A 21,573-nucleotide genomic window follows, 5' to 3' on the forward strand; every position below is an offset into this window, starting at 1 on the left:
TGATCTGCGCCAAGGTGGCCTCAATGACCGCAAATGAGTGTGTGTTTGACAAAGATCAGTTAAAACGGTTTTAAAAGGGATCAGCCCCTTTTTAACAGTTGATTGTCAAGAAAAAATAAATAAATATACATACACACACACACACACAGACATTGCTTACCTTTAATCCTTTATCATTTTTTAATTAGGCCAGCAAATCAAAATGCCTTTCCCACTCCACTCGGCAAACAAGCCTGTGCCTCATTTTACTTAAACACCAAATGATCAAGAAGGAAGGAACCAAATAACACATCTCAGCCAGAATAATCACTCGATAACATTATTCCACCTCCCCACCCCCCCTTTTGGCAAACGGATCAGTCCTTTTCTCCTTAAAAAAATGTGTCACTGTACAGCTGGAAGATAATGTTTCACATTCACAACAGAAGCACCAAAGGGTTTTTTTCCCTCTTAACAAGCATCGAGAATAATAGTTTTTAAAAAAGAGAGAGCTTAGAGAAAAAAGTTTTCCCAACTTCTCATTCCGCCTTCAGTTCCAGACTTCAGAGTCACCGTGATCAGTAAGTAATGATCCCATGTAGCAAACCTACAGGCGTCCGCTAGTAACAAGACAGAATGTGCTAACATCGGGATAAATTAGTGAAAGGGAAGAAAGAATAAGAAGAAAGGACTGAAAATCTGGGCTGGATTCCGCCTGTTAGTTGGGAAGTGGCATTTTTCCGCCCGTCCTGACAGATTTGATTTCTTGAACTAACTTAAGAGGAAAGGAGGGGGACGTGGGGGGGGGGGTCAGTTATGGAGTGGGGAAGAGGAGGAGGAAAGGGTGGGATGAGAAAACGAGCTAGAGGAGAAAAAGAAGGGGGGGGTTAAGCAGATGATTCAGTGAACTGATAAACCAGTTATAACAGCATTCGCTCGGGGCGGGGAGCGGCAGGGTGGGGGAAATAACGGCGTTTAAAATTGGTTCAGTCTTCGAAACCTAAAGGATGTGATGTTTTCCTGTTTTATGTTGTTTCAAGAAAAAGGAACCGAGTTCCTAGTATAGTCCCTGAGGGGGAAAAAAAATCCGCTGTCGCTCAAGCCAATCAGTCATGTGGTAATTCGATAATTAGAGTCAAAAAAAAAAGATTTTTTTCTAAGGCGACCTTTTTCAGGACAGTTTTTCCCATTTATAGTCGCGGCAAACGGTGCGTCTCCCTTTTACTTATTTTTCTCTCCTCCTCCTCCCTCAGCCACCCCCTCCTGTGTTTAGTCAGATGGCCCCGGAGCTTGGCTTAGTATTTTTAATTAGCTGGCGTTTGGAAGCTAAAAGCAGTAATGAATTGTTGATGGATTGGAAGTGGAGAGTCGCTTTGCTGGAAATGTCGGGGCTGGGAGAGGGGGATGGGTGAGTTAGCAACAACCAACCATCTAAAAGGAGCGATTTTGTTACAGTGCAAGCCTTTCACATCACGTGAGGATCAAGGGCTCAATTGGTTGTCGTGAGAACAAAAATGGTGACAAGCGTATCAAGAAAATACTGATCTGGTCTTTAAAAAAAAGCTGAAGGTCTCTCCCCTCCCCCTGCACACACTCTCCCCCCACCCCGCCACCCCCCCCCCTTGCAGTGGGAGCAGCTACAAGTTATGAATGTGAAACATTTCTCGCAGATCTAGGCTCTCGGAAGTTCGGAAGGAGTGAAATGTAATGAGCACAAGAGCAAAGCAGATGTTTTAAAGAAACACCTTATAAACCTTTCCTCAACTTATCTCCAATTTGTCGGTTTTCCCAAGGGGCCAGGGATGGGGACGACTAGGCGAGGGGGGAGGGCACGGCCAAGCTACTTGGATTTTAGGGACCCCCACCCCCGTCATGTCTTAAACAAAGAAAAACATTTTGCTAGCTCCCAAGCCAGGTCCTGTAATAAACACACCATTGTTACTATTTGTGGGTTTGTTTGGGTTGGGTGGGGCTTTTTTTTTTTCCTTAATGGTGTTTTTGCTGCTTGCTTTTTTAAGGAGGTGGAAAATGGTAATTATAACCATTACATGTAATGGGTGACTATTCCCTTGTTTAATATTAAATTATTGGGCACTAGATGTGACAAGAGACAGAAATCAACTTGTTCTGCCCTTGCCCCCATTTTCCTGGCTCGGTTTGGAAAAGGGTCCTGCCCAGCTAGGATAGGAGAGGGAGGAGTGAGGTGCGCTAGAGAATGGACACTGCATATCAGGATTTGTAACTGTGTCACTTTTATTCTCCTTGGGTTAGAGCCCAAAAGGTAATTTACTCTAAGTTACCCCGAGTGCCCAGTCAAGCTTAATTTGTGTGAAGAAGTTACAAATGCTTCACCCTCCTCTGAATAAAAATTCACCCTTCTTGGGTTGTTGTTCTCAATGCAAAAGCCAAACCCTGTAACTAGTTCCTCATTTCAATGCATAAAACTCGCACATTCCCCTGCATGAAGTCCCCGCTAAGTGCTATATAGAGACACACCACGCAACCGTACTTACGGTCTGTATTGGATCGAGTTGACCTTTTCCTTCTAACTGCATTGAATGTGTTTGGTTGCAGCCGCTTTATTTTGGAAATTATAATCTCTTCAACAAATTTATTATTAAAGAAGATGGACCATCAAATGTCACAGACCGTCCTGTGTATTTTTTATAAAAGCAAAAATTAAAAAAGAAAAGAAAAGAAAAGAAAAATCCCCCTGGTGCACACACACAAGCTTGTTCTGCAACACTGAAATCAGGACTGAAACACAACACACACAGGGGGAGTGGAGCAAAAGGAGCTCTCAGCCTCTATACCTGAAAGGGACTTTTCTTTGTTCCCATTGCCCTTTCTCATCCGGCCAATCAGAGAGCAGCTTTTATGAAACTGGGCTCTCTCATTGGCTAGCTGCTTTCTCTTGGCTACTGTAGGGGGTTGAGATATACACACGTATAAAACACACACTGAGAGCGGGTGGGGGTGCGGTGGGGGGTGGTTGTGGAGACAAAGCGTTTTATTTTCCAACCAGATTGGGGTTGAGGAACCTCCTGCAGTAAGATGGAAAAAAAAAAATGGTGCGCCCGTTTCAATTACTACATCATTCACATAAAACACTTATTTATTAAAACAAATCTCAAACAGGCTGCGAGGAGAGGATGTCGGTAAATACAAGTTTGATTGTGTTATCTTGGGGGAAATAATGTATGTGATCGCTCGGTGGCTGAGGGAAGCCAAATGAGCCACTAGCGCGTAGCTTGGAGAGAAGGGAGGCTGGCCGTACGAAGTGTTGTGCTGGCTTCCCTTCCGCGTTGCAAGGATTCGGCAGCGCGAACTCCCAAGACTGATTTTCTGTATTGCAGCTTCTAGCTTTCAACCCTCCCCCACCACTTTACCCTTCTTCCAATTTTTTTTTTTCCCTGTGTCTCTCATTTTACTCGCTGATTAAATAAGAAAAATCGATCTACGGGTGAAAGCGGTGGTGGGGAAACAAGTAACCCTTTTGTTTCCAGTCTTCTGGTCCACAAGCAATGAAGTGTGAACGCTGGCAACCATTTAACCACCACTACGTGAAAGGTTCTTCCCTGGAATCAGTAACAAAGCTTTTCCACCTTGTCCTCAGCAGCTCCAAAATAAAATAAAATAAAATAAGGTCCCAACCAACAATATTAACACCTCGGGCCAGCCTCATTTAAAAAAAAAAAATCTATTTAGGGGAGATAAATACACTAGGAAGATTAACTCGTTAAATAGTTCCAGTACTATTATTAAACCAAGCGATTCTGAGAGTTCCCCTTACCCCAAATCTTTAACACTATCGGGGAGAGGCGGGTGTAAAAGTCCTCTGAACCCTGCACGGTGCAATCCACCAAGAACACAAAAATATTTTAGAATTTATTGTAGGACAAATGCCAACCAAGTTAATGAGACTCTGAGGTCACAGGACAAGATAGGTTAATATGAAATAACAAGTTCAGCATTGTCCTGTAACAGCTAATATACTTAAGCTAATGTATTTATATACATTAAGCCTTTAGAGTACTTTAAGTTTTAATTTTTCATCGTTATTTTCCATCACTTTTAGGAGCTGTAATATGGAAAATTTTAAGTCAAAGGGTACTCTGAATATATTTGAAAGCGTCATGATCCCAAGTTTTAAAGACCCAGTACCACTGGCTTTGTAATTTCCACATGACAATTGCAATTTAAGAATGTGTCTTAACTGAGTCAAATGGACATACAAAGTGAATTAGAGCTAGCAGAAGGTAGCTTATGATGTAAATATTCAGCGATGACTTTGCGGATCAATAAAAATATTTATGTCACATGTTTTAAATAATGTCTATTGATTCGTGTTTGAGCTTTCAGTATATTTAGTTCATTTTTTTAAAAATGCCAATTAGTTGTTTCACTACCCAAGATGAACTAGATTTGATGCTGCAAATAGTAATATACAGCAGTTTCCATCCTTCACTGGGGTATATAAACTAGAGGAATGCAGTCTATACTAGTCCTTCCAACTTCCTAAATAGACTGACATTCAAATCAAAGCCACACATTAACAAATAAAATTCTCCTCTATTTTAACTTTGATATTTGTTTTATATTTTTGAATGTACAGATTTTACCATTTGTGTGTGTCCCACTGATAATGGGAGATACACATTAATTTTTAACTTGTCTTCTTTTAGACGAGTGGTCCCTCAAAGGACCAGATCATTCTTAGGCACTTCCTGTGTCCCTGGAGTATCACCTACATTTCAGCCTTTAGAAGCCCCTGGCTATCCCATATGTTATATCAGCTTGGAAAAATCAATGATTAGCTCTTAAAACAACTGGACTTGGAAAGACCTGATAAAGTTCGAAAAGGTAGAAGCGCTCCTCCAACACACTTCCTTGGAAAAAGCAAATCACAGGGTCTGCAGCATAGATTTAGTGTAACTAAAACCAAGTTTGGGCTTCTTAATACTTAAATAATCTAATCTAACCTTAACTTCAACAACTAACCCTAATTCTTAAACCTTTTTAATAAACCCCACTCGGTCAAAGATAGAGGCGTATGACCAATTCAATCACATCTTTAACCCAAACCATTTTTGATAAACTAAAGCATTTTCCTTCCATACCAACATCTCCACCCTCCATTTGCACCCCACCCCCACCTCCTGCCCTCCAAGTTCTGCCAAGAGACTTGAATCAGCAAGAATTGTTATGCTGGCTTTGTGCGTGTTTGTTTTGTTTTGTTTGACAAAGGGGCCAATCAAGAGACAGCAGAGGGCTATCAGCTAATTGATGAATGAAACGAAGATAATTAACTACTGGCTTAGAAAATCAGAGCTACTCCCCTCACAAAATTGGGAAGTTCTACCATATTTCAGAGAAGAAAATGTTATCTTCATCTCTTACCAGAATAACAGGGAGCATACAAGTCCGAGAACTAATGTCTACATGTGTATACTTGACCATACTAGTACACTCTCGTATAATATGCATACTCTGTAATTTCACATTTTAGTGCCTGGCTACTCAGAGATGTGGTAGAGGGGAGGAACTGTCTGGAAAGGAGTCTAGGAGGAGTGAAGGTGTGGGAGGAGCACAAGGATAGTGTAAAGGGAGCAGTTAGAGAATGCTATCCCACCTCCAATAACCACCACCACCAGCTCTGCCCCTGCACATACTGCTTCAATTACTAGGTCATTAAAAGGTCCTGGCACAAGACTTTTACCCCTTTTTAAGGACAGAGAGCTCAATGCTGAGGCGGCCAGAGGCTTCAGGCACTAACAGGAAAACACGGTGGTCTTTCTTCAGTGTCGTTTCCTCTGATTTGTGGTATATTATTAAGGATCAGAAATAACTTCTTGAATTTTTTTTTGGAAGGGAGCCTATACCTGGCTGTGGCTTTTCTAAATCTATGCCAACCTTGACACTAGAGAGTTACTCAAGACCAAGGGGAAAAGCAGAAAGCAAAGTTATAAAAATTAAAACCTACCTGGAAATGGGCTTAATTTATGGGAAAAGGAACTTAATTTGGACATAACGAGAAACCTGGCTGCCCAAGAAGATTGTGAAGAAAGACTCTTTATCTGTCTGGGGTTGTTTATCAACAGACCTGCCTCATTGCTGTGGGGAGGTGACCTGACTGGGTTTTTAGGGAAAATGGAGTTGGTGATTTATTAAGACACCCACACAAACACTAGACCATTCTTCCCTTTACCTAGGAGTAATCTCCTAACTTCCTACCTAGGAAAGGTCTTTCAGAGGAAACTCTCTCTGCCTTTTCATACATGTTTACTAAATCCAATTCAAGTTTCTGTGGAGGATCCATCTCTAGACAATTGTCCCCAAAAAGAGATAAGCAGTGTTCTTGGTCAAACATTGGTCGTTTTTGCAATATCCTGAAGTATCAAAGGACCAAAGTAAAGTGCCAAGAAGCAGATGTCAAGTGGAGAGAGAGGACCCAGCACAGAAATATTTCAGATCCTACGAGGGGTGCCGGGGGGGGGGGGGCGCTAGGGAAGAAAGACACCTATGGTGTTCACCCTGCCATGGACTCATCGTGGAAGATTCTCAGACATTCTGATATACATTTTGTGAATATAGACATTTACACACATTGTATAATGTTATAACACTAAGCTGTGTTAACTTTTCAGGTCATTTCCTTGCCCTATTAGTTCACATGCCATTTAAGCTCCTTAGAGTGGAACAGAGGGACCCTACATCCAAGGAAGGAGAACAATGTCTATCTATCTCCAAAAATCTTTCTAACATAGTTTTGCTTAAACAAATTGAAATGATATAAAGCACATTTTCCATGCTCCAATTCATGGCTACAATAAATTTAATAATGAAGAAATGTATTGTTAAAGAAGGAGGAGCTTTTCCCTTTATGTACAGGTATCTATCCATTCCTCCTCCCAATCCTCAAGCTGAAAATAATCCCAAAGGAAAAGCAGCAAATCATGTCCCTTTTATGCCATGTAGTCCTAGGGAACCCAGTAAAATATTGCAAAGCAGCACATTCTTCTAAAGGAAAGCATTTGTATACTGCTCACATGGAGAGAACGCGATGTAGGTCAGTGTTAAGTGTCTGAAATTTTACCTCCCCTTGGCCCAGCCCTTACAGTGTGGTGTGTGCTACTATATCTGAACCGATGCCCAAGCAAGGACTGCAGATCAGTTAGCAAAGTAAGGCAATTTTCATCGCATGTAATGAAACCATTTCTGGAAAAGGATTTTTCTTTTATGCCAGTGGAGACCGGGTGCATAATGAAGATCAAAACACAAGCTACATTTTTAAAAAACTACTTATTGGAGATTGCTGTTGTTGGTTTTATTACAATATGTATTTTACAGATTTAGGTAATAGCCCTGATTTTTCAAATCGACCTCTGTTTAGACACGTTTCACTTTGGGCTGTTTCTTGTCTGCAAAATTACAGTCATTTGCACGTTATTACAGTGAGTAGGAGACAGATTGTATTTAGCATTGGGTGGGGGAAGGGTTATTATGGGAAGTGATCTGCTACGGTCAGCACATAATTTCAGCCTGAAGAAAATTGCTTCTGAGTGGCTGGTCTGTTAGCTAGCCAAGGAATGGTCACTGGGAAAGATTGAAAAATACTTCTGCTTAATCTGCATTATGGAATTATTCTCATTTCCAGAAAGATGGTTTGTGGAAAGAATGAATGTAAGACCAACGTTTAAAACGAGGACGTGAAATGTTGTCATTGCTCTATTTGATTGTAAAACAACAACTAAAACAAAACACAAACCAACAAGCAGGAGAGGGCCAAAAGGCAGCAGGGTACAGCCGTGTTCTGCTCCATCTTTCCACCTTGCCTCCCATTTTCCCCTTTCCTCTTGTCATTTTAAAAAATCACTATGACTTAATGACTGTGGATTTTTAGATATGTGTAAACGTTTGTGAGAATAACACCAAATACACAGGTAAATGTATCTTGCTTTCATATAGATTGCAATAAAAAGATTTCCTAATAGAGCTTTCTTTTGGAGATTAGCAGAATCCCCTTAATTGTCAGAGAATTTCATATACTTTTGGTCCTAGGACTTAAGAATTTTCCCACACTTTACAAACTACATTATATTTGTGCATATTTCACAAAGCTGACAGATTCATAAAGCAAAGATGATGCTTATCAGAAATCGTAACCCCGGTCAAAATTGTAATTTAAATTAAACCCTTAGGTATCTCCTTGGAAGTCTTAACACACTTGGTTAGAAAAAAATCAGGAGACTTAAGTTTATTTTAAAGAAAAATAAAAGAGTACATTTATACTCAGTTCCTTGGCTGCTGAGTATCACTTTTGTTGTGAACAACTGTGCCTCTTTTGTTTTCAAAACAAGCTTTCCTAAAGGATGAATCACTACAATCATTTGGAGAATATGCAATAAACAACAGAAAGCCAGAAAGTTGTTTTGCTATTTCTCAGCAGAGCATTTCCGTCCCATCCTCAGCTCAGCTGAGCCACCAGTCCACCAGCCAATCATCATTATGGAAATATGGTTCTCAGCCTTCTGATTGGCTGACTCCTGGGCCAGTATGTTCAGGTTTCTCTATAGCTCCACGTGCACTGCAAGCCAGCCTGCTCTATGGACCCTCTCCTTCCAAAAACATTTTAATCACCTTTTTGTTTCTTTTCCTTTCTTTTCTTTCCTTGTGTCTTCCTTTTTCAAGACTCTTAAAATCATCCAGGGAAGAACCTTGGTTTTTTTTGTTGGTTTGTTTGTTTTGTTTTGCTTTGTTTTTAAGCACATTTAAAATGTAATGATCATATTTGGGATTTGCTACAAATAAAAGTTAAAGTACGGCGACATTTCTTTTAACCATAGTTTCCTTTTTTTTTTTTAAAGATAGCTCACAATATTTTTTTAATCCTTCACTTGTGCTTTGTTTTTTCTTTGGGGGGGCCGGTAATTAGGTTTATTTATCTATTTAATGGAGGTATTGAGGGTTGAACCTAAGACCTCGTGCATGCTAAGCATGCACTCTGCCACTGAGCTATACTGTCCCCACTCTTCTAATGCTATTGCAACGTTTTCTGTGTCTGTGGGTTCTTGTGGTGTTTCCTTTGATTTTAGAGGAACTCCCACAAAAGTTAAATTAACAAATTGTTCTGACATGTGCTTTAATTTTTACATCTTAAACACTATCCCAACTAGAATTTTTTCCTCTGAGATTTAAAAAACTTAAAATATGAAATTAAAACACTTCTAGTTTAATACTGAAAAGTAGTCATGTCAAACCACATCTAGGAGCAAAGGAGAAAAAATATATTTATTCATAATTAAGGCATCTTATCTATAATTTTTTAAATTGTTTAAAATTTACATGGTTATCCCCCCCAAATCCATGAATGCCGTAAGCATACACAACTTTTTCAAACTTAAAATAGGGTTCTAATTTAAGATAGCGAATAATAATAGGAAATATATCTGTGACCTACCATGTTCCAGAAATCTCTTCTTAATTCTTCATATGTGTTGATTCATTTAATCTTCATAGCTGCCCCCTGAGGTGTCATCATCAGATGAGGAAACTGAGACAGAGAAAAAATAAGCTTTTTCAAGTAGCAAAGCCAAATCTTGGGGGAGCCAAGATTTAATGTAGGAAGCCCAGCCTGAGTGTGGATGCTTAACCACTGCCCTTGACTGCCACCAAAACATGGCTCCAGACAACAGTGAATGTAAAATATTTAAAAAATTACTATAATGGGTAGCAGAGTGAGGTTAAAAATGACATTACTGCTCATTTTTGAGACTAGCAATATATATATACACTGGATCATAATATTCTTTATGTAATACACACATATATATTTGGGAATTTCTCTAATAAAAGTGAAAGAAATAAATCTACTAGGTCTTAGAGAAGGAAGAGCTATTCAGAAACACAATTTATTCCTTGGCCTTGGAACATTTTTGGCGTTAACCCAATAGGGTAAAATTGTCTCAAAGGATAATGCTGTGTATACAAACAAGCAGCAGATTATACTTGCTTCCTACCATTTGTTTACTCACTGTTTTGTTTGTTTGTTTGTTTTAGGTCAAATTCACTTGCTGGGCCATATATGGTAAAAATCTGTAATGTTCTATTTATATTTTCAATATGCACTTGGGAGACTATTTGAACTCTTTGTAACTTTCTATATAAACTATATTTCAATAAGGAAGGAAAAAAATAAATCCCATATAGAAATATACTCAATAGAAATTAAGAAATGAAGATTTAATATTTCATTACAAGTATATTACACACTGGGAGAAAGAAAAACTTTGGTAATTTAGATTTCTTCAGTGCATGTTTTCTATCTTATTCAAAGAAATTGAGTTGTAGAAATGAAGCCAACAGTTCAGACACAGAATTAAATTCTTTAAATAAAATAGCAAATATAGTGAAAGACGCTATATATAAGCCACATTGAACAGAATTAGACTAAATGAAGGGAAAAATGTTTAATCTTTTCACAAAGAAGGCTATGACACTGAGATTAAAAAGAGCACTGAAGAAGATGAAATCATGGTAACAGCTACTATTCTTAACAAATAGGGTATAATTTTGTGAAATAATGAGATTATAACACAAGGAGTCACTGATAAAACTGTTATAGCAGAAAATGGATAAATCATTAAATATAATGAGATTTAACTATCACTGTGAGAGAAATGATATGTAATTAGAAAAAGGAACAGAATATAAAAAGAAAGCAATGTTTCTATCTACGGTTCCACATTACTGAAAGTCCAGTGATAAAAGAGGAAAGTATTTCTGAGTCTATTAATAAATTATGGACACAATTATCATTAATTATAATAACAACAGTCCTCTCAAATCCAAACTCATGTCCTATCAACCTTTAATTTTACTTAACAAACACCTGTATAGCACTTACTCTGGGAAAGGCACTGTGCTAAGCATTTTACAAATATTAACTCATTTCCTGTGATTCAGCTTGGGATATTCATTCAACAAACTTCTATTGTGTTATACAGGTTCACAGAAGATACAAAGAGGAATAATACATCATCTCTGTTCTAGAGATGCTTCAGATTTCATAGCTGAGATAAGACACTTGCCAAACTCCAGAAAGGACTTAGTTTAGGATAGTAAGTACAAGAAGCATTCCTTTGGAGAAGAGCTAGTGTTATGTAAGGAATGAGCATAGGCCCTAGGGCAGAAGGAGGTCAGACTGTGGTCCCACAGTAGGACGGAGGTGGAGGGAAGACCACACCAGGAAGAGGAGACACAATGAGCACAGATGGAGAGGCAAAAAGAACAGAACAGCAGTGCTAGTCCAGCTCCGTTAGGTCACAGGGACCCTGAGGGGGAGGAATGGAGGTCGGGCTTGAGGTTGCAGCCTTACTTTAGATGGGGCCATTATGAACCCACACAGAGGTGTTCTGGTGAGGGAGCAATGGAAGCTGGCATCCAGCTCATGCTTTGCTCACCAAGCTAGGTGCCCTGGCACTGAACTGCATCAGCCTGAGAAAGGGCGGCCTTTTATAATGTATAAAAGGGTGCTCTCAGCCAGACTGGACTGGAGGACAGCCTTTATCCCCTATGAAGAAGAGTTTAAATTTATCACAAGGCAATGAATGACCTAGCTTTAGTACACCTATGGAAAACTCTTGAAACTCCTATAAGTTAATTTACAGTCATATTTATATATATAAAGAAAAGGTAGTCAGAAAAGGACCAGAAACTAATAAATGAATTATATCATCCATCATCCATGATGCCTGGCAGAGTTCTTGGAATCAAATGTTCAAAAAATTTTGTTAATTTAATAAACTTATATCGAACTTCTACATGGGGGACAGTAGAAAAGATTCCCCCAAAATGTAGGGGATCATAATGGTTAATGAGCAGCTCAAGGTGTCTTGAAATAATATTCAAGTCAACAAGTATATTTAGTGGACAAATGACAACAATAAATATGCAATAAGCCAACTCTGAACTTAAAAGCTCTCAACTTAGAAAGTACAATTTCTACAGGAACCTACTACAGCCAAATTAAATAAACTAACCAGAGCAGGGAGAGGTCTTTATGAATGAAAACCTGTTGAATGATAGCTCTTTATGAATGAAAACATGTCGATTGAAGCCAAAGTTAATGTCAACAAACAGAACATAGGGTCAAAAATGGTCTCCCTGGAGAACACCAACATTGAAATTTGCAGCAGAAAATGTAACTATTTGAATGATGAATGAGTGAGCAGAGAGATTAAAAAAAAAAAACAAAAAACCAACAGGTCAGGGATACATCTGAGAAGGAGAGCATTATCAACAATTCCAAATGCATGAGGGTAATCAAGTTAGTGTGAGACTGAAAAAGCCTCCATTGGTTTTTACTAGGGGGAAAGACTTAGTGATCATAGAAAGAGCAACATAAGCAAAATGGTAGCAAAAACCAGCGGGTTCAGGACAGAAATAGAGGGGAGCAAATGGAAAGATCGAATGAAGCCCACTCTTTTTAGAAGCTTGCTGTTGAAAAGGAATAGAGAAGGGTAGTTTGAAGAAATTAATGAACTTACCCCGCACTTCTATACATGAGTAGACTTCTACGTGTGGGAGGAGACTTTTACTGTTGTTAATGTGAAACAGCTTTCAACATCCATTTTGAGAGAAAGGCATCTGTAGAGAGAGGAGTTAGGGTTTTAGAGGTTCACTGATGGACACAAATCCTAGCTGAGAAAGGAGGGACAGGGAGGAAGACCACTCAGTTGTGTCAACAGTAAGACCATCCATTATGTACAAATATTTCTAGCACAGAAAACTCAAAGTGGAGGGAGTAAGTAGAGACTTGGGGAGCTGCTTGAACAAGGTGACTGCCCCTCGTGCAGCAGCAGCATAAGGACATCAGTGCTGTCCTAGGACATCAGGACAGTCCTAGCAGGCAGTAGATGTCAAATAGCTCATGGACCAGAGGCTGAGATGATTAGAATTTTTTATTCAGACACCTAGAGCTGTTAATAATTCAGTATATCCAGAAAAATCTTGGGATAGTAGAACAGATTTATCTTGTCAAAGTACAAAACATTTAATGAGTGTATCATTGTAAATTGGTCTCCCCGTTTCTTAACAGGGTTTAGAGGATAAAAATAAGAAGGAACTTCGGGGCTTTTCTCTATGGTCCAACTTTACATCCCACTGGGTCACATGTGTCTAAGGTAAAAGGCTTCTGTACTTAGAGCTATCTGTAAGCCCAAAGTGAATGTTTGTCATTGATCCATATTTCAGGCACTGGCTTCAATACAAAATGCAGATGCTCTCATCAAATCTCACTGGTTTATTTTGTAACATTATTTTATGCATTTACTTAAATATCATTTATTAAATACCACTTATATTGCAGACACTGTGATAGAGTTGATGATACAAAAAATAAACTTATTGGGTCATTCTTGAAAAGGACCCATTTTTTATATTTTATTTTCAAAATTTCTTAAAAAGTTGGATGGTCACTTAGGGATGAACCTAATTCTACAAAGTCATTAACCTCTACATTCTAGAAATGAGGAACCAAGTAATGGACTCCCTATATTCCTTAGCAGAGGCATAGGTCAGTATTAGAAAACAGGGCCCAGGATTTACAGTTCTAGCACCGAGGTAGTTAGAACCCCAGGTCACAAACAAAACTTCCAAGATGAGACTGTTTCAAGAAGAAAATAAAGCAAAAATAATCTGCAACCTTAGCAGCCATCTCAGAAAATTTATTTAAATTCAATAGAATAAATTCGAAGTAAGAAAGAAGTTCCTAGGATAATAAATATCATTTTGTTGCCAATAGAATCAAACTGTATCTAAAGATGATTATACAAAATATTCTAAAAATATTTCCCAAAACATTCAAAGATGTTCTGATGGAAAAAAATCATTGGGACTGGTATATCATTTTTAAGAAAAATCAGAAAAGATTTATAGGCGTCGTAAAATACTGTAGCTCAGGAAAAAATATTATAAAAAGGAAAAAATGTGGGTACTGGATATGCGTATAATATCTGATAACAGTATTAAAATTATTAAATGAATTAGCAGTGGAAAAATAGGTTACCTAGCATTTCTCAGATCTTTAAATATGTATTGTCTATTTCTCCATTTGAAAAGTTGAGTATACAGGGTCTATTTAAAAAAAAATTCTATTGAGATAGAATTTATGTACCATAAGACTCACCCATTTTAAGTGTAAAATTCAATGAATTTTAGTATATTTACAGAATTTTTCAACCATCACATCTAATTTTAGAATAGCCCCAACATCCTTAAAAAGAAATCTTATGCCTATTTACCATCACTAACGGGGCTTTTAATAATAATTTTGGAAACAACATTTAATGGTTTGGTACTCTACAAAATGGTATTCACATAAAAATTATGATTGGAAAATGAGTTTGATATTTCAGCATATGACCATCCCTATCTAAAATATTCACTTTTGGAAACATCTGGATAATCCTTTATAGAACTTGATATGAGAAGTTCCAGACATGATAAAGCGAAATCTTGATGCATATTTCATAATAACTGTCAGTTATCTTTTTTTAGCCACTCAGCTCTGAATTTACCCTTTTTGCCAACTTGGTAAAAGTAGATCTGAGCCTTTAAATAGATTTTCTTGCCAGCTGGCACAATGTTAAATTTTGTTAGTAGAGGGCACTGGAGAGACACTGCAGAAGGGAAGGGTTTTGCATCCTGGTTCTAGTATCATCACTTGGCAGGTTCGTGCAGCATGGATGGCTTCTCCAGCACCAAGCTCCGCAGCATACACTGGTCCTGCAGTACACAGTGACCAGCAACTTCCCCTGGCAGCCCGGTACTCGTATCATAGCTAAATGCCTCTTATGAGATACTTTCCTGTGCACAGCTTTCTCCAACACCTTAGGGTGCAGATTTCCTGCAAGTTCTGCTAGCAGGGCTCCACAAAGACTTCTTTGCCATCCAGTGAGCCAAGGCCATGTTGTCTCCAAAAGATCTGGGTTTCAGCTCTGAGTGTGAGGGACCAGAGAACTCTTCCTTGGGTGTTTTCTCTCAGCACCAGGGAGAGTAGCTACACTATATTGTATTATTTCTGATATTATATTATATATCTTTTATTCTTACATTCATTAAAGTTCTCTTAACTTCTTACTAGCCAGTCCCTCATTACTAAAATCCCATTATACTGAATAACTATTTATATTAAAATTTCCCTGCTCAAATTACTACTAGGTTTCCCTCCCTGATTAGAGGCAGAGTGATATAAAAATATATTGTGAGCCAGAAATATGTTTTTTTTTAAAAAAAAGCATTCCTTTTTCAAAAGACAGTTTACTTTAACATCTACTTACTATAGACCAATAAGTGTATGTAATACCTAGAAAGCTATGTCTCAGTTTAGAAGAGGATCTATACAAATTCTGGACGAAAAAAAAAAGTCATAATGCTGAGTTGTGGTAGACCCGACACTGGATCAGAACTGACGTAGACCTGAGAATCTATTGATAATTTCAGCCACTGTTCTAATTATCTACAGCTATGTAACAAGCAACTCTCAAACTTAGGGCCTTAAAATAACAACCAATCTATTTCAATGGTTTTGAGGGTCAGTAATAAGAGCAGGCCTTGCTGATAAATCTTTCTGTTCCATGTGGTACCAAAAGAGGCTACTTGGTGGCACTCAGTTGGAGCCTGGGCTAGCCTAGAGGGTCCTAGACAGCTTCACTCACATTTCTGGCACCTTGAGGAGATACCTGGAGGGCTGAGCTCAGCTGGGACTGTTGATCTAAACACCTACTCCTGGCCATTCCAAGATGGCAGCTTCAGGATAGTCAAACTCCTTACATGACACCTCAGAGCTCCAAGAGTGAGTCTTCTAGTGAATGCGGTAATAGCTTCCCGGAATTTTAAGATTTAACCTTAGAAGGCACCTAACTCACTTCTCTGGTCACTAACTATCCTGCTTTGTCTAGTTCTGAAGAGTTTCTTGGGGGCTTTCCAGTGCTAAAACCCAGAGAGTCCTGGGAAACCTAGAAGAGTTGGCTGCCCTCGTGCCAAACTGTCTCAGTCCAAGCAGTCACAGGCCCACTCAGATTCACAGGGAGGGAACAGAGATCCATCTGGGGGAGGGGGGTCTCTGAGAGAGTGTCCAAAAATTTGAAACTATGTCTTTAAAAACACCCAGCCAGTTAATCTCTCTAAGGCTCAATTTCCTTACTTAAAAGAAATAAGAGATCTGTAGAAAGCAGCTTCTAAACTTTGATTCTATCAATGGGAGACAGAAAAGATGTCAAAAAGGCTGGCTGGGCTACAACAAACTCACTGTGCATTTTGGTTGCAAATACATTACTGTATTCAAAGAGAATCTCACATCACTTTTTTTCTGATTTACTTGTTAAACTTCACAATGTGTGTACTTACGGCTGTTTTTTAAATGAATCTTGCTTAGCAAACCTGAAACTCTTCTGTCAAGACTCTTATTTGTCTCTAATTCTGAGAATTTGTCTTGCTTCTGTTCTTTCTTCCGTTATCTCTGTTCTACCTATCTGGGAGTCTTAGTGAATAAATGCTAAACCTTCTGGCTGTATCTTCTGTATTTCTTAACTATCTTCTCATACTTTCCATGTTTTGGTCTGGATTAGTTTGCCAGGCCTGCCATAATAAAATACCACAGACAGGATGGCTTAAACTACAGAACTTTGTTTTCTCACAATTCTGGAGACTGGAAGATCAAGGCCGCTCTCCTTGGCTTGCAGATGGCTGCCATCTTGCTGTGTCCTCCCATGGCCTCTCCTCTGTGGGCAGGCATCCCTGGTATGTCTTTGTGTGTGCTCAAATTTCCTCTTATTATAAGGACACCAGTCAGACTTCACTAAGGCCCACTCATATGACCTAATTTAACCTTAATTTCCTCTTTAAAGGCGATATCTCCAAACATAGTCATATTCTGACTATGTGACTGGTTCGGTCTTTTGACATATGAATTTGGGGGGAAACACATTTCAGCCCATCACACTGTCCTTTTGTCCTGCATTCTGGTAGAGATACTGGGATCAATGTCTCTGCTCCTTGATTGGATCATATCATATCCATTCTACTACTTCTCTTATCGAGGATTTTTATTTCAATAATCATAACATTTTATTGAAGTACAGTTGGTTTAAAATATGTTATTAGTTTCAGGTGTACAGCAGTGATTTGGTATTTCTGCAGATTATATTCCATTATGTTATAACAAGCTAACAGCTATAAATTCCCTGTACTACACAGTACATCCTTGTTGCTTATCTATTTTATATATAGTAGTCTGCATCTGTTAATCCCTAAATTGTCGCTACTTTGTCCCTCCCCCCTCAATAATCCTAATTTTCACTTCTGAAAATTTTAATGTTCCTTTTTCCTATCAGCCTATTCTTTCACGAATATGCTCTTGAATTTTTCACAATACTAATTTTTTTTCTAGTTTAAACACACAATTCTATTATTTGAGACTTTTCCCCCAGGATTTCATTCTTCTGTTTCCTGAATTCAAGGCCTCTTTTTCAAAATGTTTTCCTTCAAATATCTGGTGCTATCACGCCCTCTGGGAAAGAAGAATATACTCCTGGCTTCTCCTCTGGGCTGAAAGCTCCTCTTGGCATTCGTAAGCTACCTGAGGTGCTGTCTCGGGGGCAAACCTGTAAGAACACCCACTTCAGGGACCCCTCTTCAAGGTTTTATTCTTTTTTATATTATTTTAGTTTTTTAGATTCCAAGATTTTATTCTAGTAGCAAGTACTACATAAAAAGAAAGGCCCGCTGTTGAAGCCCGCATACACCCCGCCCCCAAACCCCCAACTCAGCAGACCTTGTGTTATGCAGGGCTTCCTCTCCGACGTGGACTCACATGCTAGAGGGCTTCACTTCAGTTTCTTGTTTTGTTTCAAAAGCAATGAGGGTAATAATCTGTTTCCTGCGGTTCATCGATGTGGCAAAGGAGCAAGGAGTTGCACCCTGTTCGTGCAGCTTTTTCCAAAGTGGTTCTTCAGGTGCCCTGAGGCTCATGCTGGGACTCCGCACGACCTTTAACCTGGCAGGTCATTGATGGGATTACTGCTTCCACCTCTGCAGTAGCTTTCTTCTTGCCACTGATTTCTAGCTTTCAGGAATTTCTCAAACTCTATGGTCCTCTCATGGCAACCCATGTTGTTTTGCAGCCCTTGTAAATAAGGCAATTTTCTATCATTTCAATGGAGTTTAGGGTGTAAGGGGAGTTATATAGTATATTTAGGCCACTATCTTGGTATAATCCCTGTTGAGTTTTAAATTGAAGAAATAAAAATAATCATGCTCATCTTAAATAGCTTTAAAAAAAAGAGGATACAATACATAATGTATATAAAGTAAAAAGGCATAAGCTTCCTGTCACTCTACCAGACTCCCTACTCTGGTAGAAATTTCTCCCCGTAGTTTACTAGGTACCTTTCCATAACTTTTTCCCATGCACTTACAAGCATGTACATGATATGTAGTTTTGTCCTTGCCAAACCTGGAATTGCACTATTCCAATTTTTCTGCAACTACTTTTTCATTTAAGAATAAATGATTAAAAAAAGAATAAATGATAAATATCTTATGTCAGTAACATATAAATTATCTCATTCTTTTTACGGCTGCATAATATCTTTTGGATGGAAACACTGTAATTTATTATGTCATCTCCAGTTGACGGATTCCATGGACTGATATTTATGTCCTCCCCCACCCAGATTCATATGCTGAAATCCTAATGCCCAATGTGACTGTATTGGAGCTGGGGTCTATGGGAGGTGATTAGGTCATAAGGCTGGAGCCCTCATGAATGGGATTAGTGCTCTTATAAAAGAAATCCTGGAGAGCCAGCTTGCCCTTCCGCCAGGTCAGTTACAGTAAGGACAGCCACCATGGTGGAAGTGCTTCATTGAGGAAGTGGGCTCTCACCACTGGTGGCACCTTGATCTTGGACTACTAGTCTCCAGGACTGTGGAATATAAACTTCTCTTGTTTACAAACCACCCAGTCTGTGATATTTTGTTATGGAAGCCTGAACAGACTAATTATGGATACTTAGGTCGTTTTCAAAAAGCTTATGGTTTGATTTCAACACTTCAAAGAGTTATTAAGGTATTATATGAGTTGGGAGTATCAAACAACATTTTATACCCCTATAGAAAATATTCTTAAACCATTGTTAAATGTGCAAAATAAAGGTTATTCCAGGAAGAGTCATTTAGTTGTCTCTTTCATGCTTAGGATTCAAATCATTAGACAGAAAAAAACTAAGTAACAGTGGCCATGGCTGAGCATGAAAGCAAACATCTCATCAAATATTTGCTTTACATGGGTCATTTGAAGTTCTATCAACTCTGAACACATTGCCTTAAACTGCTGGAAATCCAAAAATAGTTATGCTACTGCTCTCCTTATTGTTCCTTTTTCATCCCATATCAGTTTACTTCTGTGAGACTTTCTGTCCTAATATTTATTTAAGTGCTCTCTGTGTGCCAGGCATTGTACTAAACCTTTAGCCAGAGTATTTCATTTAACCCATAACCAACCCAGAAAAGTAACTGTGAGCTGTGTGATCTTGTGCAAGTAATATAAGTTCTCTGAGCCTTGGCTTCCTTGTAAACAAAATAAGGACCATCTTCTAGTATTAAATAATTTAACAAACATTTATTGAGCTCTTACTACATGTCAGGCATCCTAACTCTGGCAAAGTTATTTGGAGGATTAAATGAAATAATGAGTGTCACATAATACTTGGTACAAAATAGGCATTCAAATGGCAACTCCTATTACTTGTAGCTAGGAAGACACGAAACTTGAATCTGAACCAGGTCTAGAGTCCAAAGCCCCTCCTCCCCACCTTTCTGTGATTCTGTGCTATCTTCCTAAAACCAACATCATATGACTGTACCTATAATGCACTATTCCTTTCACTGGTTTCCATAATCCAAATCATACAATTCTTCCAAGGTTAAAAAGTGAGTCTAAACCCACCATGGTTTCTAGTTCAAATAATGTGTGACTTCTCTGATTTCACTATTTCTTTGCAGTGTGTATTACACGGTCCAGTTTTCTGTAGGTTGTCATATATTTTTTCTCTAGTTCCTTCTTTAATATACCTTGTGTTTCAATACTTCAAGGGGACATATGGTACTTTCTACTCTTTTTATGTTTCTTTTACAGGGTTTAAGCTGTGACTAGACAGGTAGTCAACTGAGCAGGAAACAAATGAAATCTGATTTTACAAAATCTGCAAACCAAAAGCAATGGAAGGACAACTACTATGATAGAAGGATTCACTAGTGTGAAAGGGGTGAGTGATGGAAGATTGAAGATGGGACAACATTTTAAAACATCTAGGCTTTTGAAGATGAAAGAGATGAATACCAAGGCCCTTGGTGTTATAGTAATAAAACTGAAGGTGAGTGGAAGTCGGCGAGAGTAAACATCTCACCTAACAGTTCATTCAGGGTTGTAAACAGAATGAACTTCACAGTTCAAATGGTAAGTATTTTTCTCTGCTTCCCTTATCGGTCATGCTACCCACTCTTCACAAGAATCCTAGCATTTGCTTATTATTTTTAGCTGATTATGAGATGATTTCCACACTAAGATCCAGACCAGAGGAGGTAATAGGGCAATAAAGCCAAGCACAGCAAGAATTTTTATTATCTCCAGCAACACATCGCATCTAAAACGGAAAACTGGAAATAACCTGTATCAGCTTTTCACATGAATATAAATACATATGTGTGTATATCTATGTGTGTGTGTGTGCCTATATATACACGTATTTACATTTTATATAATAATTCCTTGACTAATTCTGCACAAATAAAGCGATGTGGTTGGTGGGTAGGAGAGATCCCTTACAGCAGCAGAGGGCTTGATGATTAGCACTTAGTGAGATAAACAAGCTGGCTGTGAATGGGGACAGGCACCATGGAAAGAACCCTGAATTCAGTGTTAGGACCCCGCGTTCCTGTCCTAGATGTCACTAATCAACTGTGGTGCCTAGGGCAAGCCACTTAAGTTTTCTGCTGTGCCCTAGTTTTTCTTGTTATAAATTGGGACAATGAGGCTTGCTCTGCTTACCTCATTAGTTTGTGAGGGTCATAGGAGTTAATATGTATGAATGTACTTTGAAAACATAAAGCCAGCTATAAAAGCAATGCATTTTCATTTTATATGTTGACTAGTGAAACTATCAAGTAAGCCTGTAGTTGGATGATACCCCATCTTGACTGCTATGGGTCATACAAACAGGTATAATAAATGTACTAACATTATATACTGAAATTGCATTTCCAGTATGAATTGACAGAGGAGTCAAATCAGTTCTATACATATCAGCCTAAGAGTATGTCAGAAACTGATAGCTATAGGAGATGTTGCAATGAGAACGTAATAGCAAATGTTCAATCTGGATCAGTTAGTTTAATATTTAATAAAACAATAGTGAGGTTGAATGTTTTGCTATAGTAGAAATTATTTGAAAATCTAACCTGAGCAAGTATGGAAGTAAAGAATATATTACATAATTAGAATCAAATCTTTTTAGCCGGAAAAGACCTTACG

The 21,573-nt window shown here is 38.5% G+C and overlaps 1 protein-coding gene and 2 long non-coding RNA genes across 6 annotated transcripts in view; 1 reads left to right on the top strand and 2 right to left on the bottom strand.

Moving 5' to 3' along the window:
* Window positions 1–2,785, bottom strand: part of ZNF608 (zinc finger protein 608) — a 101,122-nt gene extending 98,337 nt beyond the window's left edge. For 2 of the 4 annotated variants that reach the window (XM_032476615.1, XM_032476618.1), the window contains exon 1: window positions 161–740. The gene's annotated coding sequence lies outside the window, so the exon portion shown is untranslated. Of the gene's footprint in view, window positions 1–160; window positions 741–2,492 lie in introns of those variants that run through there. The other 2 variants (XM_032476616.1, XM_032476619.1) reach the window with 2 other exon arrangements.
* LOC116662684 lies at window positions 431–20,704 on the top strand. Its single transcript, XR_004318681.1, has 3 exons — window positions 431–560; window positions 20,179–20,499; window positions 20,581–20,704. It is a non-coding gene; the product is annotated as an uncharacterized LOC116662684 (long non-coding RNA).
* The window catches only part of LOC106730499, a 38,662-nt gene continuing 26,397 nt past the window's right edge, over window positions 9,309–21,573 (bottom strand). Inside the window, exons 5-6 of the long non-coding RNA XR_001366963.2 lie at window positions 12,528–12,627; window positions 9,309–9,532 (exon numbers count right to left, since the gene is read on the bottom strand). This is a non-coding gene — a long non-coding RNA (uncharacterized LOC106730499). The remainder of the gene's footprint in view (window positions 9,533–12,527; window positions 12,628–21,573) is intronic.

This window comes from Camelus ferus, chromosome 3 (genome assembly GCF_009834535.1).
Source record: "Camelus ferus isolate YT-003-E chromosome 3, BCGSAC_Cfer_1.0, whole genome shotgun sequence".
NCBI classification, from domain to species: Eukaryota; Metazoa; Chordata; class Mammalia; order Artiodactyla; family Camelidae; genus Camelus; species Camelus ferus.